We start from the raw sequence: 27,779 nt of genomic DNA, 5'->3' as shown, positions 1-27,779 counted from the left end.
GATAGTTTTTTTAATTAATCACTGCATTTCACATCCTAGCATGTCATCTTGACAGTTAATTAAAGTGATGCAAGAGAAGCTTACAGCATCTCGTAGTCCAATGTGCTAACATATAGTTTTTTGATGAATCACCGCACTTCACATTCAGGCATGTGAGTTGGAGAGTAAATGAAAGTGATGCAAAAAAAACTTACAGCATCTGCTATTCCCAGGTGCTAACAGATAGTTTGAGTTAATTATTCACTGCACTTCAAATTTGAACATGATAGCTTGAACATAAATTAAAGGGATGCAATACAATCTTACAGCACCTGCTATTCCCTGGTACTAAAATATTTCTATTTAATCTGTACACTTCACATACAAGCTTGTCAGTTGCAGATTAAAGTAAAGTGATGCAACAAAAACTTACAGCATCTGCTATTCCCAGGTGCTAACAAATAGTTTTTTTAATTAATCACTGCATTTCACATCCTAGCATGTCATCTTGACAGTAAATTAAAGTGATGCAAGAGAAGCTTACAGCATCTCGTAGTCCAAGGTGCTAACATATAGTTTTTTGATGAATCACTGCACTTCACATTCAGGCATGTGAGTTGGAGAGTAAATGAAAGTGATGCAAAAAAAACTTACAGCATCTGCTATTCCCAGGTGCTAACAGATAGTTTTTTTTATTAATCACTGCACTTCACATTTGAGCATGTCAGCTTGAAAGTAAATTAAAGTGATGCAAGAAAAGCTTACAGCACCTGGTATTCCTAGGTAGGGTCCCACCTCAGTACTATTCAGGCCCAAACTTGCTTAGCTTCCAAGGTCAGAGGAGATTGGGCGTTCTCAAGCTGGTGTGGCCGTAAGCCTTAAACACTTACTCAAATTGCCTAATCATAGCAAATATGATCAAAGACCAATCTGACAATTTTTTTTATTAATCCCTGCACTTGACATTCTAGAATGTTATCTTGAATGTAATTAAATGATGCAATAAAAGCTTACAATACGGAGCTGGTATACGGAGGCACTAATTATTCACTGTACTTCAAATTTGAACATGATAGCTTGAACATAAATTAAAGGGATGCAATACAATCTTACAGCACCTGCTATTCCCTGGTACTAAAATATTTCTATTTAATCTGTACACTTCACATACAAGCTTGTCAGTTGCAGATTAAAGTAAAGTGATGCAACAAAAACTTACAGCATCTGCTATTCCCAGGTGCTAACAGATAGTTTTTTTAATTAATCACTGCATTTCACATCCTAGCATGTCATCTTGACAGTAAATTAAAGTGATGCAAGAGAAGCTTACAGCATCTCGTAGTCCAAGGTGCTAACATATAGTTTTTTGATGAATCACTGCACTTCACATTCAGGCATGTGAGTTGGAGAGTAAATGAAAGTGATGCAAAAAAAACTTACAGCATCTGCTATTCCCAGGTGCTAACAGATAGTTTGAGTTAATTATTCACTGCAATTCAAATTTGAACATGTTAGCTTGAACATAAATTAAAGGGATGCAATACAATCTTACAGCACCTGCTATTCCCTGGTACTAAAATATTTCTATTTAATCTGTACTCTTCACATACAAGCTTGTCAGTTGCAGATTAAAGTAAAGTGATGCAACAAAAACTTACAGCATTTGCTATTCCCAGGTGCTAACAGATAGTTTTTTTAATTAATCACTGCACTTCACATCCTAGCATGTCATCTTGAAAGTAAATTAAAGTGATGCAAGAGAAGCTTACAGCATCTCGTAGTCCAAGGTGCTACCAGATAGATTTTTGAGGAATCACTGCACTTCACATTCAGGCATGTGAGTTGGAGAGTAAATGAAAGTGATGCAAAAAAAACTTACAGCATCTGCTATTCCCAGGTGCTAACAGATAGTTTTTTTTTATTAATCACTGCACTTCACATTTGAGCATGTCAGCTTGAAAGTAAATTAAAGTGATGCAAGAAAAGCTTACAGCACCTGGTATTCCTAGGTAGGGTCCCACCTCAGTACTATTCAGGCCCAAACTTGCTTAGCTTCCAAGGTCAGAGGAGATTGGGCGTTCTCAAGCTGGTGTGGCCGTAAGCCTTAAACACTTACTCAAATTGCCTAATCATAGCAAATATGATCAAAGACCAATCTGACAATTTTTTTTATTAATCCCTGCACTTGACATTCTAGAATGTTATCTTGAATGTAATTAAATGATGCAATAAAAGCTTACAATACGGAGCTGGTATACGGAGGCACTAATTATTCACTGTACTTCAAATTTGAACATGATAGCTTGAACATAAATTAAAGGGATGCAAACAATCTTACAGCACCTGCTATTCCCTGGTACTAAAATATTTCTATTTAATCTGTACACTTCACATACAAGCTTGTCAGTTGCAGATTAAAGTAAAGTGATGCAACAAAAACTTACAGCATCTGCTATTACCAGGTGCTAACAGATAGTTTTTTTAATTAATCACTGCATTTCACATCCTAGCATGTCATCTTGACAATTAATTAAATTGATGCAAGAGAAGCTTACAGCATCTCGTAGTCCAATGTGCTAACATATAGTTTTTTGATGAATCACTGCACTTCACATTCAGGCATGTGAGTTGGAGAGTAAATGAAAGTGATGCAAAAAAAACTTACAGCATCTGCTATTCCCAGGTGCTAACAGATAGTTTGAGTTAATTATTCACTGCACTTCAAATTTGAACATGATAGCTTGAACATAAATTAAAGGGATGCAATACAATCTTACAGCACCTGCTATTCCCTGGTACTAAAATATTTCTATTTAATCTGTACACTTCACATACAAGCTTGTCAGTTGCAGATTAAAGTAAAGTGATGCAACAAAAACTTACAGCATCTGCTATTCCCAGATGCTAACAGATAGTTTTTTTAATTAATCACTGCACTTCACATCCTAGCATGTCATCTTGAAAGTAAATTAAAGTGATGCAAGAGAAGCTTACAGCATCTCGTAGTCCAAGGTGCTAACAGATAGATTTTTGAGGAATCACTGCACTTCACATTCAGGCATGTGAGTTGGAGAGTAAATGAAAGTGATGCAAAAAAAACTTACAGCATCTGCTATTCCCAGGTGCTAACAGATAGTTTTTTTTATTAATCACTGCACTTCACATTTGAGCATGTCAGCTTGAAAGTAAATTAAAGTGATGCAAGAAAATCTTACAGCACCTGGTATTCCTAGGTAGGTTCCCACCTCAGTACTATTCAGGCCCAAACTTGCTTAGCTTCCAAGGTCAGATGAGATTGGGCGTTCTCAAGCTGGTGTGGCCGTAAGCCTTAAACACTTACTCAAATTGCCTAATGATAGCAAATATGATCAAAGACCAATCTGACAATTTTTTTTATTAATCCCTGCACTTGACATTCTAGAATGTTATCTTGAATGTAATTAAATGATGCAATAAAAGCTTACAATACGGAGCTGGTATACGGAGGCACTAATTATTCACTGTACTTCAAATTTGAACATGATAGCTTGAACATAAATTAAAGGGATGCAAACAATCTTACAGCACCTGCTATTCCCTGGTACTAAAATATTTCTATTTAATCTGTACACTTCACATACAAGCTTGTCAGTTGCAGATTAAAGTAAAGTGATGCAACAAAAACTTACAGCATCTGCTATTCCCAGGTGCTAACAGATAGTTTTTTTAATTAATCACTGCATTTCACATCCTAGCATGTCATCTTGACAGTTAATTAAAGTGATGCAAGAGAAGCTTACAGCATCTCGTAGTCCAATGTGCTAACATATAGTTTTTTGATGAATCACCGCACTTCACATTCAGGCATGTGAGTTGGAGAGTAAATGAAAGTGATGCAAAAAAAACTTACAGCATCTGCTATTCCCAGGTGCTAACAGATAGTTTGAGTTAATTATTCACTGCACTTCAAATTTGAACATGATAGCTTGAACATAAATTAAAGGGATGCAATACAATCTTACAGCACCTGCTATTCCCTGGTACTAAAATATTTCTATTTAATCTGTACACTTCACATACAAGCTTGTCAGTTGCAGATTAAAGTAAAGTGATGCAACAAAAACTTACAGCATCTGCTATTCCCAGGTGCTAACAGATAGTTTTTTTAATTAATCACTGCATTTCACATCCTAGCATGTCATCTTGACAGTAAATTAAAGTGATGCAAGAGAAGCTTACAGCATCTCGTAGTCCAAGGTGCTAACATATAGTTTTTTGATGAATCACTGCACTTCACATTCAGGCATGTGAGTTGGAGAGTAAATGAAAGTGATGCAAAAAAAACTTACAGCATCTGCTATTCCCACGTGCTAACAGATAGTTTTTTTTATTAATCACTGCACTTCACATTTGAGCATGTCAGCTTGAAAGTAAATTAAAGTGATGCAAGAAAAGCTTACAGCACCTGGTATTCCTAGGTAGGGTCCCACCTCAGTACTATTCAGGCCCAAACTTGCTTAGCTTCCAAGGTCAGAGAAGATTGGGCGTTCTCAAGCTGGTGTGGCCGTAAGCCTTAAACACTTACTCAAATTGCCTAATCATAGCAAATATGATCAAAGACCAATCTGACAATTTTTTTTATTAATCCCTGCACTTGACATTCTAGAATGTTATCTTGAATGTAATTAAATGATGCAATAAAAGCTTACAATACGGAGCTGGTATACGGAGGCACTAATTATTCACTGTACTTCAAATTTGAACATGATAGCTTGAACATAAATTAAAGGGATGCAAACAATCTTACAGCACCTGCTATTCCCTGGTACTAAAATATTTCTATTTAATCTGTACACTTCACATACAAGCTTGTCAGTTGCAGATTAAAGTAAAGTGATGCAACAAAAACTTACAGCATCTGCTATTCCCAGGTGCTAACAGATAGTTTTTTTAATTAATCACTGCATTTCACATCCTAGCATGTCATCTTGACAGTTAATTAAAGTGATGCAAGAGAAGCTTACAGCATCTCGTAGTCCAATGTGCTAACATATAGTTTTTTGATGAATCACCGCACTTCACATTCAGGCATGTGAGTTGGAGAGTAAATGAAAGTGATGCAAAAAAAACTTACAGCATCTGCTATTCCCAGGTGCTAACAGATAGTTTGAGTTAATTATTCACTGCACTTCAAATTTGAACATGATAGCTTGAACATAAATTAAAGGGATGCAATACAATCTTACAGCACCTGCTATTCCCTGGTACTAAAATATTTCTATTTAATCTGTACACTTCACATACAAGCTTGTCAGTTGCAGATTAAAGTAAAGTGATGCAACAAAAACTTACAGCATCTGCTATTCCCAGGTGCTAACAGATAGTTTTTTTAATTAATCACTGCATTTCACATCCTAGCATGTCATCTTGACAGTAAATTAAAGTGATGCAAGAGAAGCTTACAGCATCTCGTAGTCCAAGGTGCTAACATATAGTTTTTTGATGAATCACTGCACTTCACATTCAGGCATGTGAGTTGGAGAGTAAATGAAAGTGATGCAAAAAAAACTTACAGCATCTGCTATTCCCAGGTGCTAACAGATAGTTTTTTTTATTAATCACTGCACTTCACATTTGAGCATGTCAGCTTGAAAGTAAATTAAAGTGATGCAAGAAAAGCTTACAGCACCTGGTATTCCTAGGTAGGGTCCCACCTCAGTACTATTCAGGCCCAAACTTGCTTAGCTTCCAAGGTCAGAGGAGATTGGGCGTTCTCAAGCTGGTGTGGCCGTAAGCCTTAAACACTTACTCAAATTGCCTAATCATAGCAAATATGATCAAAGACCAATCTGACAATTTTTTTTATTAATCCCTGCACTTGACATTCTAGAATGTTATCTTGAATGTAATTAAATGATGCAATAAAAGCTTACAATACGGAGCTGGTATACGGAGGCACTAATTATTCACTGTACTTCAAATTTGAACATGATAGCTTGAACATAAATTAAAGGGATGCAAACAATCTTACAGCACCTGCTATTCCCTGGTACTAAAATATTTCTATTTAATCTGTACACTTCACATACAAGCTTGTCAGTTGCAGATTAAAGTAAAGTGATGCAACAAAAACTTACAGCATCTGCTATTCCCAGGTGCTAACAGATAGTTTTTTTAATTAATCACTGCATTTCACATCCTAGCATGTCATCTTGACAGTTAATTAAAGTGATGCAAGAGAAGCTTACAGCATCTCGTAGTCCAATGTGCTAACATATAGTTTTTTGATGAATCACTGCACTTCACATTCAGGCATGTGAGTTGGAGAGTAAATGAAAGTGATGCAAAAAAAACTTACAGCATCTGCTATTCCCAGGTGCTAACAGATAGTTTGAGTTAATTATTCACTGCACTTCAAATTTGAACATGATAGCTTGAACATAAATTAAAGGGATGCAATACAATCTTACAGCACCTGCTATTCCCTGGTACTAAAATATTTCTATTTAATCTGTACACTTCACATACAAGCTTGTCAGTTGCAGATTAAAGTAAAGTGATACAACAAAAACTTACAGCATCTGCTATTCCCAGGTGCTAACAGATAGTTTTTTTAATTAATCACTGCATTTCACATCCTAGCATGTCATCTTGACAGTAAATTAAAGTGATGCAAGAGAAGCTTACAACATCTCGTAGTCCAAGGTGCTAACATATAGTTTTTTGATGAATCACTGCACTTCACATTCAGGCATGTGAGTTGGAGAGTAAATGAAAGTGATGCAAAAAAAACTTACAGCATCTGCTATTCCCAGGTGCTAAAAGATAGTTTGAGTTAATTATTCACTGCACTTCAAATTTGAACATGATAGCTTGAACATAAATTAAAGGGATGCAATACAATCTTACAGCACCTGCTATTCCCTGGTACTAAAATATTTCTATTTAATCTGTACACTTCACATACAAGCTTGTCAGTTGCAGATTAAAGTAAAGTGATACAACAAAAACTTACAGCATCTGCTATTCCCAGGTGCTAACAGATAGTTTTTTTAATTAATCACTGCATTTCACATCCTAGCATGTCATCTTGACAGTAAATTAAAGTGATGCAAGAGAAGCTTACAACATCTCGTAGTCCAAGGTGCTAACATATAGTTTTTTGATGAATCACTGCACTTCACATTCAGGCATGTGAGTTGGAGAGTAAATGAAAGTGATGCAAAAAAAACTTACAGCATCTGCTATTCCCAGGTGCTAACAGATAGTTTGAGTTAATTATTCACTGCACTTCAAATTTGAACATGATAGCTTGAACATAAATTAAAGGGATGCAATACAATCTTACAGCACCTGCTATTCCCTGGTACTAAAATATTTATATTTAATCTGTACACTTCACATACAAGCTTGTCAGTTGCAGATTAAAGTAAAGTGATGCAACAAAAACTTACAGCATTTGCTATTCCCAGGTGCTAACAGATAGTTTTTTTAATTAATCACTGCACTTCACATCCTAGCATGTCATCTTGAAAGTAAATTAAAGTGATGCAAGAGAAGCTTACAGCATCTCGTAGTCCAAGGTGCTAACAGATAGATTTTTGAGGAATCACTGCACTTCACATTCAGGCATGTGAGTTGGAGAGTAAATGAAAGTGATGCAAAAAAAACTTACAGCATCTGCTATTCCCAGGTGCTAACAGATAGTTTTTTTTATTAATCACTGCACTTCACATTTGAGCATGTCAGCTTGAAAGTAAATTAAAGTGATGCAAGAAAAGCTTACAGCACCTGGTATTCCTAGGTAGGGTCCCACCTCAGTACTATTCAGGCCCAAACTTGCTTAGCTTCCAAGGTCAGAGGAGATTGGGCGTTCTCAAGCTGGTGTGGCCGTAAGCCTTAAACACTTACTCAAATTGCCTAATCATAGCAAATATGATCAAAGACCAATCTGACAATTTTTTTTATTAATCCCTGCACTTGACATTCTAGAATGTTATCTTGAATGTAATTAAATGATGCAATAAAAGCTTACAATACGGAGCTGGTATACGGAGGCACTAATTATTCACTGTACTTCAAATTTGAACATGATAGCTTGAACATAAATTAAAGGGATGCAAACAATCTTACAGCACCTGCTATTCCCTGGTACTAAAATATTTCTATTTAATCTGTACACTTCACATACAAGCTTGTCAGTTGCAGATTAAACTAAAGTGATGCAACAAAAACTTACAGCATCTGCTATTCCCAGGTGCTAACAGATAGTTTTTTTAATTAATCACTGCATTTCACATCCTAGCATGTCATCTTGACAGTTAATTAAAGTGATGCAAGAGAAGCTTACAGCATCTCGTAGTCCAATGTGCTAACATATAGTTTTTTGATGAATCACTGCACTTCACATTCAGGCATGTGAGTTGGAGAGTAAATGAAAGTGATGCAAAAAAAACTAACAGCATCTGCTATTCCCAGGTGCTAACAGATAGTTTGAGTTAATTATTCACTGCACTTCAAATTTGAACATGATAGCTTGAACATAAATTAAAGGGATGCAATACAATCTTACAGCACCTGCTATTCCCTGGTACTAAAATATTTCTATTTAATCTGTACACTTCACATACAAGCTTGTCAGTTGCAGATTAAAGTAAAGTGATACAACAAAAACTTACAGCATCTGCTATTCCCAGGTGCTAACAGATAGTTTTTTAATTAATCACTGCATTTCACATCCTAGCATGTCATCTTGACAGTAAATTAAAGTGATGCAAGAGAAGCTTACAACATCTCGTAGTCCAAGGTGCTAACATATAGTTTTTTGATGAATCACTGCACTTCACATTCAGGCATGTGAGTTGGAGAGTAAATGAAAGTGATGCAAAAAAAACTTACAGCATCTGCTATTCCCAGGTGCTAACAGATAGTTTGAGTTAATTATTCACTGCACTTCAAATTTGAACATGATAGCTTGAACATAAATTAAAGGGATGCAATACAATCTTACAGCACCTGCTATTCCCTGGTACTAAAATATTTATATTTAATCTGTACACTTCACATACAAGCTTGTCAGTTGCAGATTAAAGTAAAGTGATGCAACAAAAACTTACAGCATTTGCTATTCCCAGGTGCTAACAGATAGTTTTTTTAATTAATCACTGCACTTCACATCCTAGCATGTCATCTTGAAAGTAAATTAAAGTGATGCAAGAGAAGCTTACAGCATCTCGTAGTCCAAGGTGCTAACAGATAGATTTTTGAGGAATCACTGCACTTCACATTCAGGCATGTGAGTTGGAGAGTAAATGAAAGTGATGCAAAAAAAACTTACAGCATCTGCTATTCCCAGGTGCTAACAGATAGTTTTTTTTATTAATCACTGCACTTCACATTTGAGCATGTCAGCTTGAAAGTAAATTAAAGTGATGCAAGAAAAGCTTACAGCACCTGGTATTCCTAGGTAGGGTCCCACCTCAGTACTATTCAGGCCCAAACTTGCTTAGCTTCCAAGGTCAGAGGAGATTGGGCGTTCTCAAGCTGGTGTGGCCGTAAGCCTTAAACACTTACTCAAATTGCCTAATCATAGCAAATATGATCAAAGACCAATCTGACAATTTTTTTTATTAATCCCTGCACTTGACATTCTAGAATGTTATCTTGAATGTAATTAAATGATGCAATAAAAGCTTACAACATCTGGTATACGGAGGCACTAATTATTCACTGTACTTCAAATTTGAACATGATAGCTTGAACATAAATTAAAGGGATGCAAACAATCTTACAGCACCTGCTATTCCCTGGTACTAAAATATTTCTATTTAATCTGTACACTTCACATACAAGCTTGTCAGTTGCAGATTAAAGTAAAGTGATGCAACAAAAACTTACAGCATCTGCTATTCCCAGGTGCTAACAGATAGTTTTTTTAATTAATCACTGCATTTCACATCCTAGCATGTCATCTTGACAGTTAATTAAAGTGATGCAAGAGAAGCTTACAGCATCTCGTAGTCCAATGTGCTAACATATAGTTTTTTGATGAATCACTGCACTTCACATTCAGGCATGTGAGTTGGAGAGTAAATGAAAGTGATGCAAAAAAAACTTACAGCATCTGCTATTCCCAGGTGCTAACAGATAGTTTGAGTTAATTATTCACTGCACTTCAAATTTGAACATGATAGCTTGAACATAAATTAAAGGGATGCAATACAATCTTACAGCACCTGCTATTCCCTGGTACTAAAATATTTCTATTTAATCTGTACACTTCACATACAAGCTTGTCAGTTGCAGATTAAAGTAAAGTGATGCAACAAAAACTTACAGCATTTGCTATTCCCAGGTGCTAACAGATAGTTTTTTTAATTAATCACTGCACTTCACATCCTAGCATGTCATCTTGAAAGTAAATTAAAGTGATGCAAGAGAAGCTTACAGCATCTCGTAGTCCAAGGTGCTAACAGATAGATTTTTGAGGAATCACTGCACTTCACATTCAGGCATGTGAGTTGGAGAGTAAATGAAAGTGATGCAAAAAAAATTACAGCATCTGCTATTCCCAGGTGCTAACAGATAGTTTTTTTTATTAATCACTGCACTTCACATTTGAGCATGTCAGCTTGAAAGTAAATTAAAGTGATGCAAGAAAAGCTTACAGCACCTGGTATTCCTAGGTAGGGTCCCACCTCAGTACTATTCAGGCCCAAACTTGCTTAGCTTCCAAGGTCAGAGGAGATTGGGCGTTCTCAAGCTGGTGTGGCCGTAAGCCTTAAACACTTACTCAAATTGCCTAATCATAGCAAATATGATCAAAGACCAATCTGACAATTTTTTTTATTAATCCCTGCACTTGACATTCTAGAATGTTATCTTGAATGTAATTAAATGATGCAATAAAAGCTTACAATACGGAGCTGGTATACGGAGGCACTAATTATTCACTGTACTTCAAATTTGAACATGATAGCTTGAACATAAATTAAAGGGATGCAAACAATCTTACAGCACCTGCTATTCCCTGGTACTAAAATATTTCTATTTAATCTGTACACTTCACATACAAGCTTGTCAGTTGCAGATTAAAGTAAAGTGATGCAACAAAAACTTACAGCATCTGCTATTCCCAGGTGCTAACAGATAGTTTTTTTAATTAATCACTGCATTTCACATCCTAGCATGTCATCTTGACAGTTAATTAAAGTGATGCAAGAGAAGCTTACAGCATCTCGTAGTCCAATGTGCTAACATATAGTTTTTTGATGAATCACTGCACTTCACATTCAGGCATGTGAGTTGGAGAGTAAATGAAAGTGATGCAAAAAAAACTTACAGCATCTGCTATTCCCAGGTGCTAACAGATAGTTTGAGTTAATTATTCACTGCACTTCAAATTTGAACATGATAGCTTGAACATAAATTAAAGGGATGCAATACAATCTTACAGCACCTGCTATTCCCTGGTACTAAAATATTTCTATTTAATCTGTACACTTCACATACAAGCTTGTCAGTTGCAGATTAAAGTAAAGTGATACAACAAAAACTTACAGCATCTGCTATTCCCAGGTGCTAACAGATAGTTTTTTTAATTAATCACTGCATTTCACATCCTAGCATGTCATCTTGACAGTAAATTAAAGTGATGCAAGAGAAGCTTACAACATCTCGTAGTCCAAGGTGCTAACATATAGTTTTTTGATGAATCACTGCACTTCACATTCAGGCATGTGAGTTGGAGAGTAAATGAAAGTGATGCAAAAAAAACTTACAGCATCTGCTATTCCCAGGTGCTAAAAGATAGTTTGAGTTAATTATTCACTGCACTTCAAATTTGAACATGATAGCTTGAACATAAATTAAAGGGATGCAATACAATCTTACAGCACCTGCTATTCCCTGGTACTAAAATATTTCTATTTAATCTGTACACTTCACATACAAGCTTGTCAGTTGCAGATTAAAGTAAAGTGATACAACAAAAACTTACAGCATCTGCTATTCCCAGGTGCTAACAGATAGTTTTTTTAATTAATCACTGCATTTCACATCCTAGCATGTCATCTTGACAGTAAATTAAAGTGATGCAAGAGAAGCTTACAACATCTCGTAGTCCAAGGTGCTAACATATAGTTTTTTGATGAATCACTGCACTTCACATTCAGGCATGTGAGTTGGAGAGTAAATGAAAGTGATGCAAAAAAAACTTACAGCATCTGCTATTCCCAGGTGCTAACAGATAGTTTGAGTTAATTATTCACTGCACTTCAAATTTGAACATGATAGCTTGAACATAAATTAAAGGGATGCAATACAATCTTACAGCACCTGCTATTCCCTGGTACTAAAATATTTATATTTAATCTGTACACTTCACATACAAGCTTGTCAGTTGCAGATTAAAGTAAAGTGATGCAACAAAAACTTACAGCATTTGCTATTCCCAGGTGCTAACAGATAGTTTTTTTAATTAATCACTGCACTTCACATCCTAGCATGTCATCTTGAAAGTAAATTAAAGTGATGCAAGAGAAGCTTACAGCATCTCGTAGTCCAAGGTGCTAACAGATAGATTTTTGAGGAATCACTGCACTTCACATTCAGGCATGTGAGTTGGAGAGCAAATGAAAGTGATGCAAAAAAAACTTACAGCATCTGCTATTCCCAGGTGCTAACAGATAGTTTTTTTTATTAATCACTGCACTTCACATTTGAGCATGTCAGCTTGAAAGTAAATTAAAGTGATGCAAGAAAAGCTTACAGCACCTGGTATTCCTAGGTAGGGTCCCACCTCAGTACTATTCAGGCCCAAACTTGCTTAGCTTCCAAGGTCAGAGGAGATTGGGCGTTCTCAAGCTGGTGTGGCCGTAAGCCTTAAACACTTACTCAAATTGCCTAATCATAGCAAATATGATCAAAGACCAATCTGACAATTTTTTTTATTAATCCCTGCACTTGACATTCTAGAATGTTATCTTGAATGTAATTAAATGATGCAATAAAAGCTTACAATACGGAGCTGGTATACGGAGGCACTAATTATTCACTGTACTTCAAATTTGAACATGATAGCTTGAACATAAATTAAAGGGATGCAAACAATCTTACAGCACCTGCTATTCCCTGGTACTAAAATATTTCTATTTAATCTGTACACTTCACATACAAGCTTGTCAGTTGCAGATTAAAGTAAAGTGATACAACAAAAACTTACAGCATCTGCTATTCCCAGGTGCTAACAGATAGTTTTTTTAATTAATCACTGCATTTCACATCCTAGCATGTCATCTTGACAGTAAATTAAAGTGATGCAAGAGAAGCTTACAACATCTCGTAGTCCAAGGTGCTAACATATAGTTTTTTGATGAATCACTGCACTTCACATTCAGGCATGTGAGTTGGAGAGTAAATGAAAGTGATGCAAAAAAAACTTACAGCATCTGCTATTCCCAGGTGCTAACAGATAGTTTGAGTTAATTATTCACTGCACTTCAAATTTGAACATGATAGCTTGAACATAAATTAAAGGGATGCAATACAATCTTACAGCACCTGCTATTCCCTGGTACTAAAATATTTATATTTAATCTGTACACTTCACATACAAGCTTGTCAGTTGCAGATTAAAGTAAAGTGATGCAACAAAAACTTACAGCATTTGCTATTCCCAGGTGCTAACAGATAGTTTTTTTAATTAATCACTGCACTTCACATCCTAGCATGTCATCTTGAAAGTAAATTAAAGTGATGCAAGAGAAGCTTACAGCATCTCGTAGTCCAAGGTGCTAACAGATAGATTTTTGAGGAATCACTGCACTTCACATTCAGGCATGTGAGTTGGAGAGTAAATGAAAGTGATGCAAAAAAAACTTACAGCATCTGCTATTCCCAGGTGCTAACAGATAGTTTTTTTTATTAATCACTGCACTTCACATTTGAGCATGTCAGCTTGAAAGTAAATTAAAGTGATGCAAGAAAAGCTTACAGCACCTGGTATTCCTAGGTAGGGTCCCACCTCAGTACTATTCAGGCCCAAACTTGCTTAGCTTCCAAGGTCAGAGGAGATTGGGCGTTCTCAAGCTGGTGTGGCCGTAAGCCTTAAACACTTACTCAAATTGCCTAATCATAGCAAATATGATCAAAGACCAATCTGACAATTTTTTTTATTAATCCCTGCACTTGACATTCTAGAATGTTATCTTGAATGTAATTAAATGATGCAATAAAAGCTTACAATACGGAGCTGGTATACGGAGGCACTAATTATTCACTGTACTTCAAATTTGAACATGATAGCTTGAACATAAATTAAAGGGATGCAAACAATCTTACAGCACCTGCTATTCCCTGGTACTAAAATATTTCTATTTAATCTGTACACTTCACATACAAGCTTGTCAGTTGCAGATTAAAGTAAAGTGATACAACAAAAACTTACAGCATCTGCTATTCCCAGGTGCTAACAGATAGTTTTTTTAATTAATCACTGCATTTCACATCCTAGCATGTCATCTTGACAGTAAATTAAAGTGATGCAAGAGAAGCTTACAACATCTCGTAGTCCAAGGTGCTAACATATAGTTTTTTGATGAATCACTGCACTTCACATTCAGGCATGTGAGTTGGAGAGTAAATGAAAGTGATGCAAAAAAAACTTACAGCATCTGCTATTCCCAGGTGCTAACAGATAGTTTGAGTTAATTATTCACTGCACTTCAAATTTGAACATGATAGCTTGAACATAAATTAAAGGGATGCAATACAATCTTACAGCACCTGCTATTCCCTGGTACTAAAATATTTATATTTAATCTGTACACTTCACATACAAGCTTGTCAGTTGCAGATTAAAGTAAAGTGATGCAACAAAAACTTACAGCATTTGCTATTCCCAGGTGCTAACAGATAGTTTTTTTAATTAATCACTGCACTTCACATCCTAGCATGTCATCTTGAAAGTAAATTAAAGTGATGCAAGAGAAGCTTACAGCATCTCGTAGTCCAAGGTGCTAACAGATAGATTTTTGAGGAATCACTGCACTTCACATTCAGGCATGTGAGTTGGAGAGTAAATGAAAGTGATGCAAAAAAAACTTACAGCATCTGCTATTCCCAGGTGCTAACAGATAGTTTTTTTTATTAATCACTGCACTTCACATTTGAGCATGTCAGCTTGAAAGTAAATTAAAGTGATGCAAGAAAAGCTTACAGCACCTGGTATTCCTAGGTAGGGTCCCACCTCAGTACTATTCAGGCCCAAACTTGCTTAGCTTCCAAGGTCAGAGGAGATTGGGCGTTCTCAAGCTGGTGTGGCCGTAAGCCTTAAACACTTACTCAAATTGCCTAATCATAGCAAATATGATCAAAGACCAATCTGACAATTTTTTTTATTAATCCCTGCACTTGACATTCTAGAATGTTATCTTGAATGTAATTAAATGATGCAATAAAAGCTTACAATACGGAGCTGGTATACGGAGGCACTAATTATTCACTGTACTTCAAATTTGAACATGATAGCTTGAACATAAATTAAAGGGATGCAAACAATCTTACAGCACCTGCTATTCCCTGGTACTAAAATATTTCTATTTAATCTGTACACTTCACATACAAGCTTGTCAGTTGCAGATTAAACTAAAGTGATGCAACAAAAACTTACAGCATCTGCTATTCCCAGGTGCTAACAGATAGTTTTTTTAATTAATCACTGCATTTCACATCCTAGCATGTCATCTTGACAGTTAATTAAAGTGATGCAAGAGAAGCTTACAGCATCTCGTAGTCCAATGTGCTAACATATAGTTTTTTGATGAATCACTGCACTTCACATTCAGGCATGTGAGTTGGAGAGTAAATGAAAGTGATGCAAAAAAAACTAACAGCATCTGCTATTCCCAGGTGCTAACAGATAGTTTGAGTTAATTATTCACTGCACTTCAAATTTGAACATGATAGCTTGAACATAAATTAAAGGGATGCAATACAATCTTACAGCACCTGCTATTCCCTGGTACTAAAATATTTCTATTTAATCTGTACACTTCACATACAAGCTTGTCAGTTGCAGATTAAAGTAAAGTGATACAACAAAAACTTACAGCATCTGCTATTCCCAGGTGCTAACAGATAGTTTTTTAATTAATCACTGCATTTCACATCCTAGCATGTCATCTTGACAGTAAATTAAAGTGATGCAAGAGAAGCTTACAACATCTCGTAGTCCAAGGTGCTAACATATAGTTTTTTGATGAATCACTGCACTTCACATTCAGGCATGTGAGTTGGAGAGTAAATGAAAGTGATGCAAAAAAAACTTACAGCATCTGCTATTCCCAGGTGCTAACAGATAGTTTGAGTTAATTATTCACTGCACTTCAAATTTGAACATGATAGCTTGAACATAAATTAAAGGGATGCAATACAATCTTACAGCACCTGCTATTCCCTGGTACTAAAATATTTATATTTAATCTGTACACTTCACATACAAGCTTGTCAGTTGCAGATTAAAGTAAAGTGATGCAACAAAAACTTACAGCATTTGCTATTCCCAGGTGCTAACAGATAGTTTTTTTAATTAATCACTGCACTTCACATCCTAGCATGTCATCTTGAAAGTAAATTAAAGTGATGCAAGAGAAGCTTACAGCATCTCGTAGTCCAAGGTGCTAACAGATAGATTTTTGAGGAATCACTGCACTTCACATTCAGGCATGTGAGTTGGAGAGTAAATGAAAGTGATGCAAAAAAAACTTACAGCATCTGCTATTCCCAGGTGCTAACAGATAGTTTTTTTTATTAATCACTGCACTTCACATTTGAGCATGTCAGCTTGAAAGTAAATTAAAGTGATGCAAGAAAAGCTTACAGCACCTGGTATTCCTAGGTAGGGTCCCACCTCAGTACTATTCAGGCCCAAACTTGCTTAGCTTCCAAGGTCAGAGGAGATTGGGCGTTCTCAAGCTGGTGTGGCCGTAAGCCTTAAACACTTACTCAAATTGCCTAATCATAGCAAATATGATCAAAGACCAATCTGACAATTTTTTTTATTAATCCCTGCACTTGACATTCTAGAATGTTATCTTGAATGTAATTAAATGATGCAATAAAAGCTTACAACATCTGGTATACGGAGGCACTAATTATTCACTGTACTTCAAATTTGAACATGATAGCTTGAACATAAATTAAAGGGATGCAAACAATCTTACAGCACCTGCTATTCCCTGGTACTAAAATATTTCTATTTAATCTGTACACTTCACATACAAGCTTGTCAGTTGCAGATTAAAGTAAAGTGATGCAACAAAAACTTACAGCATCTGCTATTCCCAGGTGCTAACAGATAGTTTTTTTAATTAATCACTGCATTTCACATCCTAGCATGTCATCTTGACAGTTAATTAAAGTGATGCAAGAGAAGCTTACAGCATCTCGTAGTCCAATGTGCTAACATATAGTTTTTTGATGAATCACTGCACTTCACATTCAGGCATGTGAGTTGGAGAGTAAATGAAAGTGATGCAAAAAAAACTTACAGCATCTGCTATTCCCAGGTGCTAACAGATAGTTTGAGTTAATTATTCACTGCACTTCAAATTTGAACATGATAGCTTGAACATAAATTAAAGGGATGCAATACAATCTTACAGCACCTGCTATTCCCTGGTACTAAAATATTTCTATTTAATCTGTACACTTCACATACAAGCTTGTCAGTTGCAGATTAAAGTAAAGTGATGCAACAAAAACTTACAGCATTTGCTATTCCCAGGTGCTAACAGATAGTTTTTTTAATTAATCACTGCACTTCACATCCTAGCATGTCATCTTGAAAGTAAATTAAAGTGATGCAAGAGAAGCTTACAGCATCTCGTAGTCCAAGGTGCTAACAGATAGATTTTTGAGGAATCACTGCACTTCACATTCAGGCATGTGAGTTGGAGAGTAAATGAAAGTGATGCAAAAAAAATTACAGCATCTGCTATTCCCAGGTGCTAACAGATAGTTTTTTTTATTAATCACTGCACTTCACATTTGAGCATGTCAGCTTGAAAGTAAATTAAAGTGATGCAAGAAAAGCTTACAGCACCTGGTATTCCTAGGTAGGGTCCCACCTCAGTACTATTCAGGCCCAAACTTGCTTAGCTTCCAAGGTCAGATGAGATTGGGCGTTCTCAAGCTGGTGTGGCCGTAAGCCTTAAACACTTACTCAAATTGCCTAATCATAGCAAATATGATCAAAGACCAATCTGACAATTTTTTTTATTAATCCCTGCACTTGACATTCTAGAATGTTATCTTGAATGTAATTAAATGATGCAATAAAAGCTTACAATACGGAGCTGGTATACGGAGGCACTAATTATTCACTGTACTTCAAATTTGAACATGATAGCTTGAACATAAATTAAAGGGATGCAAACAATCTTACAGCACCTGCTATTCCCTGGTACTAAAATATTTCTATTTAATCTGTACACTTCACATACAAGCTTGTCAGTTGCAGATTAAAGTAAAGTGATGCAACAAAAACTTACAGCATCTGCTATTCCCAGGTGCTAACAGATAGTTTTTTTAATTAATCACTGCATTTCACATCCTAGCATGTCATCTTGACAGTTAATTAAAGTGATGCAAGAGAAGCTTACAGCATCTCGTAGTCCAATGTGCTAACATATAGTTTTTTGATGAATCACTGCACTTCACATTCAGGCATGTGAGTTGGAGAGTAAATGAAAGTGATGCAAAAAAAACTTACAGCATCTGCTATTCCCAGGTGCTAACAGATAGTTTGAGTTAATTATTCACTGCACTTCAAATTTGAACATGATAGCTTGAACATAAATTAAAGGGATGCAATACAATCTTACAGCACCTGCTATTCCCTGGTATTAAAATATTTCTATTTAATCTGTACACTTCACATACAAGCTTGTCAGTTGCAGATTAAAGTAAAGTGATACAACAAAAACTTACAGCATCTGCTATTCCCAGGTGCTAACAGATAGTTTTTTTAATTAATCACTGCATTTCACATCCTAGCATGTCATCTTGACAGTAAATTAAAGTGATGCAAGAGAAGCTTACAGCATCTCGTAGTCCAAGGTGCTAACATATAGTTTTTTGATGAATCACTGCACTTCACATTCAGGCATGTGAGTTGGAGAGTAAATGAAAGTGATGCAAAAAAAACTTACAGCATCTGCTATTCCCAGGTGCTAACAGATAGTTTGAGTTAATTATTCACTGCACTTCAAATTTGAACATGATAGCTTGAACATAAATTAAAGGGATGCAATACAATCTTACAGCACCTGCTATTCCCTGGTACTAAAATATTTATATTTAATCTGTACACTTCACATACAAGCTTGTCAGTTGCAGATTAAAGTAAAGTGATGCAACAAAAACTTACAGCATTTGCTATTCCCAGGTGCTAACAGATAGTTTTTTTAATTAATCACTGCACTTCACATCCTAGCATGTCATCTTGAAAGTAAATTAAAGTGATGCAAGAGAAGCTTACAGCATCTCGTAGTCCAAGGTGCTAACAGATAGATTTTTGAGGAATCACTGCACTTGACATTCAGGCATGTGAGTTGGAGAGTAAATGAAAGTGATGCAAAAAAAACTTACAGCATCTGCTATTCCCAGGTGCTAACAGATAGTTTTTTTTTATTAATCACTGCACTTCACATTTGAGCATGTCAGCTTGAAAGTAAATTAAAGTGATGCAAGAAAAGCTTACAGCACCTGGTATTCCTAGGTAGGGTCCCACCTCAGTACTATTCAGGCCCAAACTTGCTTAGCTTCCAAGGTCAGATGAGATTGGGCGTTCTCAAGCTGGTGTGGCCGTAAGCCTTAAACACTTACTCAAATTGCCTAATCATAGCAAATATGATCAAAGACCAATCTGACAATTTTTTTTATTAATCCCTGCACTTGACATTCTAGAATGTTATCTTGAATGTAATTAAATGATGCAATAAAAGCTTACAATACGGAGCTGGTATACGGAGGCACTAATTATTCACTGCACTTCAAATTTGAACATGATAGCTTGAACATAAATTAAAGGGATGCAATACAATCTTACAGCACCTGCTATTCCCTGGTACTAAAATATTTCTATTTAATCTGTACACTTCACATACAAGCTTGTCAGTTGCAGATTAAAGTAAAGTGATGCAACAAAAACTTACAGCATCTGCTATTCCCAGGTGCTAACAGATAGTTTTTTTAATTAATCACTGCATTTCACATCCTAGCATGTCATCTTGACAGTTAATTAAAGTGATGCAAGAGAAGCTTACAGCATCTCCTAGTCCAATGTGCTAACATATAGTTTTTTGATGAATCACTGCACTTCACATTCAGGCATGTGAGTTGGAGAGTAAATGAAAGTGATGCAAAAAAAACTTACAGCATCTGCTATTCCCAGGTGCTAACAGATAGTTTGAGTTAATTATTCACTGCACTTCAAATTTGAACATGATAGCTTGAACATAAATTAAAGGGATGCAAACAATCTTACAGCACCTGCTATTCCCTGGTACTAAAATATTTCTATTTAATCTGTACACTTCACATACAAGCTTGTCAGTTGCAGATTAAAGTAAAGTGATGCAACAAAAACTTACAGCATCTGCTATTCCCAGGTGCTAACAGATAGTTTTTTAAATTAATCACTGCATTTCACATCCTAGCATGTCATCTTAACAGTTAATTAAAGTGATGCAAGAGAAGCTTACAGCATCTCGTAGTCCAATGTGCTAACATATAGTTTTTTGATGAATCACTGCACTTCACATTCAGGCATGTGAGTTGGAGAGTAAATGAAAGTGATGCAAAAAAAACTTACAGCATCTGCTATTCCCAGGTGCTAACAGATAGTTTGAGTTAATTATTCACTGCACTTCAAATTTGAACATGATAGCTTGAACATAAATTAAAGGGATGCAATACAATCTTACAGCACCTGCTATTCCCTGGTACTAAAATATTTCTATTTAATCTGTACACTTCACATACAAGCTTGTCAGTTGCAGATTAAAGTAAAGTGATGCAACAAAAACTTACAGCATTTGCTATTCCCAGGTGCTAACAGATAGTTTTTTTAATTAATCACTGCACTTCACATCCTAGCATGTCATCTTGAAAGTAAATTAAAGTGATGCAAGAGAAGCTTACAGCATCTCGTAGTCCAAGGTGCTAACAGATAGATTTTTGAGGAATCACTGCACTTCACATTCAGGCATGTGAGTTGGAGAGTAAATGAAAGTGATGCAAAAAAAATTACAGCATCTGCTATTCCCAGGTGCTAACAGATAGTTTTTTTTATTAATCACTGCACTTCACATTTGAGCATGTCAGCTTGAAAGTAAATTAAAGTGATGCAAGAAAAGCTTAAAGCACCTGGTATTCCTAGGTAGGGTCCCACCTCAGTACTATTCAGGCCCAAACTTGCTTAGCTTCCAAGGTCAGATGAGATTGGGCGTTCTCAAGCTGGTGTGGCCGTAAGCCTTAAACACTTACTCAAATTGCCTAATCATAGCAAATATGATCAAAGACCAATCTGACAATTTTTTTTATTAATCCCTGCACTTGACATTCTAGAATGTTATCTTGAATGTAATTAAATGATGCAATAAAAGCTTACAATACGGAGCTGGTATACGGAGGCACTAATTATTCACTGTACTTCAAATTTGAACATGATAGCTTGAACATAAATTAAAGGGATGCAAACAATCTTACAGCACCTGCTATTCCCTGGTACTAAAATATTTCTATTTAATCTGTACACTTCACATACAAGCTTGTCAGTTGCAGATTAAAGTAAAGTGATGCAACAAAAACTTACAGCATCTGCTATTCCCAGGTGCTAACAGATAGTTTTTTTAATTAATCACTGCATTTCACATCCTAGCATGTCATCTTGACAGTTAATTAAAGTGATGCAAGAGAAGCTTACAGCATCTCGTAGTCCAATGTGCTAACATATAGTTTTTTGATGAATCACTGCACTTCACATTCAGGCATGTGAGTTGGAGAGTAAATGAAAGTGATGCAAAAAAAACTTACAGCATCTGCTATTCCCAGGTGCTAACAGATAGTTTGAGTTAATTATTCACTGCACTTCAAATTTGAACATGATAGCTTGAACATAAATTAAAGGGATGCAATACAATCTTACAGCACCTGCTATTCCCTGGTACTAAAATATTTCTATTTAATCTGTACACTTCACATACAAGCTTGTCAGTTGCAGATTAAAGTAAAGTGATACAACAAAAACTTACAGCATCTGCTATTCCCAGGTGCTAACAGATAGTTTTTTTAATTAATCACTGCATTTCACATCCTAGCATGTCATCTTGACAGTAAATTAAAGTGATGCAAGAGAAGCTTACAACATCTCGTAGTCCAAGGTGCTAACATATAGTTTTTTGATGAATCACTGCACTTCACATTCAGGCATGTGAGTTGGAGAGTAAATGAAAGTGATGCAAAAAAAACTTACAGCATCTGCTATTCCCAGGTGCTAACAGATAGTTTGAGTTAATTATTCACTGCACTTCAAATTTGAACATGATAGCTTGAACATAAATTAAAGGGATGCAATACAATCTTACAGCACCTGCTATTCCCTGGTACTAAAATATTTCTATTTAATCTGTACACTTCACATACAAGCTTGTCAGTTGCAGATTAAAGTAAAGTGATGCAACAAAAACTTACAGCATCTGCTATTCCCAGGTGCTAACAGATAGTTTTTTTAATTAATCACTGCATTTCACATCCTAGCATGTCATCTTGACAGTTAATTAAAGTGATGCAAGAGAAGCTTACAGCATCTCCTAGTCCAATGTGCTAACATACAGTTTTTTGATAAATCACTGCACTTCACATTCAGGCATGTGAGTTGGAGAGTAAATGAAAGTGATGCAAAAAAAACTTACAGCATCTGCTATTCCCAGATGCTAACAGATAGTTTGAGTTAATTATTCACTGCACTTCAAATTTGAACATGATAGCTTGAACATAAATTAAAGGGATGCAAACAATCTTACAGCACCTGCTATTCCCTGGTACTAAAATATTTCTATTCAATCTGTACACTTCACATACAAGCTTGTCAGTTGCAGATTAAAGTAAAGTGATGCAACAAAAACTTACAGCATCTGCTATTCCCAGGTGCTAACAGATAGTTTTTTAAATTAATCACTGCATTTCACATCCTAGCATGTCATCTTGACAGTTAATTAAAGTGATGCAAGAGAAGCTTACAGCATCTCGTAGTCCAATGTGCTAACATATAGTTTTTTGATGAATCACTGCACTTCACATTCAGGCATGTGAGTTGGAGAGTAAATGAAAGTGATGCAAAAAAAACTTACAGCATCTGCTATTCCCAGGTGCTAACAGATAGTTTGAGTTAATTATTCACTGCACTTCAAATTTGAACATGATAGCTTGAACATAAATTAAAGGGATGCAATACAATCTTACAGCACCTGCTATTCCCTGGTACTAAAATATTTCTATTTAATCTGTACACTTCACATACAAGCTTGTCAGTTGCAGATTAAAGTAAAGTGATGCAACAAAAACTTACAGCATTTGCTATTCCCAGGTGCTAACAGATAGTTTTTTTAATTAATCACTGCACTTCACATCCTAGCATGTCATCTTGAAAGTAAATTAAAGTGATGCAAGAGAAGCTTACAGCATCTCGTAGTCCAAGGTGCTAACAGATAGATTTTTGAGGAATCACTGCACTTCGCATTCAGGCATGTGAGTTGGAGAGTAAATGAAAGTGATGCAAAAAAAATTACAGCATCTGCTATTCCCAGGTGCTAACAGATAGTTTTTTTTATTAATCACTGCACTTCACATTTGAGCATGTCAGCTTGAAAGTAAATTAAAGTGATGCAAGAAAAGCTTACAGCACCTGGTATTCCTAGGTAGGGTCCCACCTCAGTACTATTCAGGCCCAAACTTGCTTAGCTTCCAAGGTCAGATGAGATTGGGCGTTCTCAAGCTGGTGTGGCCGTAAGCCTTAAACACTTACTCAAATTGCCTAATCATAGCAAATATGATCAAAGACCAATCTGACAATTTTTTTTATTAATCCCTGCACTTGACATTCTAGAATGTTATCTTGAATGTAATTAAATGATGCAATAAAAGCTTACAATACGGAGCTGGTATACGGAGGCACTAATTATTCACTGTACTTCAAATTTGAACATGATAGCTTGAACATAAATTAAAGGGATGCAAACAATCTTACAGCACCTGCTATTCCCTGGTACTAAAATATTTCTATTTAATCTGTACACTTCACATACAAGCTTGTCAGTTGCAGATTAAAGTAAAGTGATGCAACAAAAACTTACAGCATCTGCTATTCCCAGGTGCTAACAGATAGTTTTTTTAATTAATCACTGCATTTCACATCCTAGCATGTCATCTTGACAGTTAATTAAAGTGATGCAAGAGAAGCTTACAGCATCTCGTAGTCCAATGTGCTAACATATAGTTTTTTGATGAATCACTGCACTTCACATTCAGGCATGTGAGTTGGAGAGTAAATGAAAGTGATGCAAAAAAAACTTACAGCATCTGCTATTCCCAGGTGCTAACAGATAGTTTGAGTTAATTATTCACTGCACTTCAAATTTGAACATGATAGCTTGAACATAAATTAAAGGGATGCAATACAATCTTACAGCACCTGCTATTCCCTGGTACTAAAATATTTCTATTTAATCTGTACACTTCACATACAAGCTTGTCAGTTGCAGATTAAAGTAAAGTGATACAACAAAAACTTACAGCATCTGCTATTCCCAGGTGCTAACAGATAGTTTTTTTAATTAATCACTGCATTTCACATCCTAGCATGTCATCTTGACAGTAAATTAAAGTGATGCAAGAGAAGCTTACAACATCTCGTAGTCCAAGGTGCTAACATATAGTTTTTTGATGAATCACTGCACTTCACATTCAGGCATGTGAGTTGGAGAGTAAATGAAAGTGATGCAAAAAAAACTTACAGCATCGGCTATTCCCAGGTGCTAACAGATGGTTTTTTTTATTAATCACTGCACTTCACATTTGAGCATGTCAGCTTGAAAGTAAATTAAAGTGATGCAAGAAAAGCTTGCAGCACCTGGTATTCCTAGGTAGGGTCCCACCTCAGTACTATCCAGACCCAAACTTGCTTAGCTTCCAAAGTCAGATGAGATTGGGCGTTCTCAAGCTGGTGTGGCCGTAAGCCTTAAACACTTACTCAAATTGCCTAATCATAGCAAATATGATCAAAGACCAATCTGACAATTTTTTTTATTAATCCCTGCACTTGACATTCTAGAATGTTATCTTGAATGTAAATTAAATGATGCAATAAAAGCTTACAACATCTGGTATACGGAGGCACTAACAGACAGTTTTTTGATGAATCACTGCACTTCACATTCAGGCATGTGAGTTGGAGAGTAAATGAAAGTGATGCAAAAAAAACTTACAGCATCGGCTATTCCCAGGTGCTAACAGATGTTTTTTTTTATTAATCACTGCACTTCACATTTGAGCATGTCAGCTTGAAAGTAAATTAAAGTGATGCAAGAAAAGCTTACAGCACCTGGTATTCCTAGGTAGGGTCCCACCTCAGTACTATCCAGGCCCAAACTTGCTTAGCTTCCAATGTCAGATGAGATTGGGCATTCTCAAGCTGATGTGGCCGTAAGCCTTAAACGCTTACTCAAATTGCCTAATCATAGCAAATATGATCAAAGACCAATCTGACAATTTTTTTATTAATCCCTGCAATTGACATTCTAGAATGTTATCTTGAATGTAAATTAAATGATGCAATAAAAGCTTACAAGATCTGGTATACGGAGGCACTAACAGACAGTTTTTTGATGAATCACTGCACTTCACATTCAGGCATGTGAGTTGGAGAGTAAATGAAAGTGATGCAAAAAAAACTTACAGCATCGGCTATTCCCAGGTGCTAACAGATGGTTTGAGTTAATTATTCACTGCACTTCAAATTTGAACATGATAGCTTGAACATAAATTAAAGGGATGCAATACAATCTTACAGCACCTGCTATTCCCTGGTACTAAAATATTTCTATTTAATCTGTACACTTCACATACAAGCTTGTCAGTTGCAGATTAAAGTAAAGTGATGCAACAAAAACTTACAGCATCTGCTATTCCCAGGTGCTAACAGATAGTTTTTTTTATTAATCATTGCACTTCACATTTGAGCATGTCAGCTTGAAAGTAAATTAAAGTGATGCAAGAGAAGCTTATAGCATCTCGTAGTCCAAGGTGCTAACAGATAGATTTTTGAGGAATCACTGCACTTCACATTCAGGCATGTGAGTTGGAGAGTAAATGAAAGTGATGCAAAAAAAACTTACAGCATCTGCTATTCCCAGGTGCTAACAGATAGTTTTTTTTATTAATCACTGCACTTCACATTTGAGCATGTCAGCTTGAAAGTAAATTAAAGTGATGCAAGAAAAGTTTACAGCACCTGGTATTCCTAGGTAGGGTCCCACCTCAGTACTATTCAGGCCCAAATTGCTTAGCTTCCAAGGTCAGATGAGATTGGGCGTTCTCAAGCTGGTGTGGCCGTAAGCCTTAAACACTTACTCAAATTGCCTAATCATAGCAAATATGATCAAAGACCAATCTGACAATTTTTTTTATTAATCCCTGCACTTGACATTCTAGAATGTTGTCTTGAATGTAATTAAATGATGCAATAAAAGCTTACAATACGGAGCTGGTATACGGAGGCACTAATTATTCACTGCACTTCAAATTTGAACATGATAGCTTGAACATAAATTAAAGGGATGCAAACAATCTTACAGCACCTGCTATTCCCTGGTACTAAAATATTTCTATTTAATCTGTACACTTCACACACAAGCTTGTCAGTTGCAGATTAAAGTAAAGTGATGCAACAAAAACTTACAGCATTTGCTATTCCCAGGTGCTAACAGATAGTTTTTTTAATTAATCACTGCACTTCACATCCTAGCATGTCATCTTGAAAGTAAATTAAAGTGATGCAAGAGAAGCTTACAGCATCTCGTAGTCCAATGTGCTAACATATAGTTTTTTGATGAATCACTGCACTTCACATTCAGGCATGTGAGTTGGAGAGTAAATGAAAGTGATGCAAAAAAAACTTACAGCATCTGCTATTCCCAGGTGCTAACAGATAGTTTGAGTTAATTATTCACTGCACTTCAAATTTGAACATGATAGCTTGAACATAAATTAAAGGGATGCAATACAATCTTACAGCACCTGCTATTCCCTGGTACTAAAATATTTCTATTTAATCTGTACACTTCACATACAAGCTTGTCAGTTGCAGATTAAAGTAAAGTGATGCAACAAAAACTTACAGCATCTGCTATTCCCAGGTGCTAACAGATAGTTTTTTTAATTAATCACTGCATTTCACATCCTAGCATGTCATCTTGACAGTAAATTAAAGTGATGCAAGAGAAGCTTACAGCATCTCATAGTCCAATGTGCTAACATATAGTTTTTTGATGAATCACTGCACTTCACATTCAGGCATGTGAGTTGGAGAGTAAATGAAAGTGATGCAAAAAAAACTTACAGCATCTGCTATTCCCAGGTGCTAAAAGATAGTTTGAGTTAATTATTCATTGCACTTCAAATTTGAACATGATAGCTTGAACATAAATTAAAGGGATGCAATACAATCTTACAGCACCTGCTATTCCCTGGTACTAAAATAT

At 35.9% G+C, this 27,779-nt stretch overlaps 19 pseudogenes; all 19 read right to left on the bottom strand.

Moving 5' to 3' along the window:
* Nucleotides 1–737: 737 nt before the first annotated feature.
* On the bottom strand, nt 738–856 carry LOC145648569 (5S ribosomal RNA; annotated as a pseudogene).
* Nucleotides 857–1,963: 1,107 nt separating this feature from the next.
* LOC145648567 (5S ribosomal RNA) lies at nt 1,964–2,082 on the bottom strand (annotated as a pseudogene).
* A 1,105-nt stretch (nt 2,083–3,187) lies between these two features.
* Nucleotides 3,188–3,306, bottom strand: LOC145648331 (5S ribosomal RNA; annotated as a pseudogene).
* Nucleotides 3,307–4,411: 1,105 nt separating this feature from the next.
* On the bottom strand, nt 4,412–4,530 carry LOC145650114 (5S ribosomal RNA; annotated as a pseudogene).
* Nucleotides 4,531–5,635: 1,105 nt separating this feature from the next.
* On the bottom strand, nt 5,636–5,754 carry LOC145648566 (5S ribosomal RNA; annotated as a pseudogene).
* A 1,983-nt stretch (nt 5,755–7,737) lies between these two features.
* Nucleotides 7,738–7,856, bottom strand: LOC145648565 (5S ribosomal RNA; annotated as a pseudogene).
* Nucleotides 7,857–9,399: 1,543 nt separating this feature from the next.
* On the bottom strand, nt 9,400–9,518 carry LOC145648563 (5S ribosomal RNA; annotated as a pseudogene).
* Nucleotides 9,519–10,618: 1,100 nt separating this feature from the next.
* Nucleotides 10,619–10,737, bottom strand: LOC145648562 (5S ribosomal RNA; annotated as a pseudogene).
* Nucleotides 10,738–12,720: 1,983 nt separating this feature from the next.
* LOC145648561 (5S ribosomal RNA) lies at nt 12,721–12,839 on the bottom strand (annotated as a pseudogene).
* A 1,105-nt stretch (nt 12,840–13,944) lies between these two features.
* On the bottom strand, nt 13,945–14,063 carry LOC145648560 (5S ribosomal RNA; annotated as a pseudogene).
* A 1,105-nt stretch (nt 14,064–15,168) lies between these two features.
* LOC145648559 (5S ribosomal RNA) lies at nt 15,169–15,287 on the bottom strand (annotated as a pseudogene).
* A 1,543-nt stretch (nt 15,288–16,830) lies between these two features.
* Nucleotides 16,831–16,949, bottom strand: LOC145648558 (5S ribosomal RNA; annotated as a pseudogene).
* Nucleotides 16,950–18,049: 1,100 nt separating this feature from the next.
* On the bottom strand, nt 18,050–18,168 carry LOC145644682 (5S ribosomal RNA; annotated as a pseudogene).
* A 1,545-nt stretch (nt 18,169–19,713) lies between these two features.
* On the bottom strand, nt 19,714–19,832 carry LOC145644671 (5S ribosomal RNA; annotated as a pseudogene).
* A 1,543-nt stretch (nt 19,833–21,375) lies between these two features.
* LOC145649577 (5S ribosomal RNA) lies at nt 21,376–21,494 on the bottom strand (annotated as a pseudogene).
* Nucleotides 21,495–23,914: 2,420 nt separating this feature from the next.
* LOC145644660 (5S ribosomal RNA) lies at nt 23,915–24,033 on the bottom strand (annotated as a pseudogene).
* A 1,105-nt stretch (nt 24,034–25,138) lies between these two features.
* Nucleotides 25,139–25,257, bottom strand: LOC145650810 (5S ribosomal RNA; annotated as a pseudogene).
* A 352-nt stretch (nt 25,258–25,609) lies between these two features.
* LOC145650415 (5S ribosomal RNA) lies at nt 25,610–25,728 on the bottom strand (annotated as a pseudogene).
* Nucleotides 25,729–26,518: 790 nt separating this feature from the next.
* On the bottom strand, nt 26,519–26,636 carry LOC145644319 (5S ribosomal RNA; annotated as a pseudogene).
* Between the last annotated feature and the right edge of the window lie 1,143 nt (nt 26,637–27,779).

This window comes from Electrophorus electricus, chromosome 13, assembly GCF_041902795.1.
Source record: "Electrophorus electricus isolate QZ-2024a chromosome 13, ASM4190279v1, whole genome shotgun sequence".
Lineage (NCBI taxonomy): Eukaryota > Metazoa > Chordata > Actinopteri > Gymnotiformes > Gymnotidae > Electrophorus > Electrophorus electricus.
This window is presented reverse-complemented; position numbering and strand designations above follow the sequence as displayed.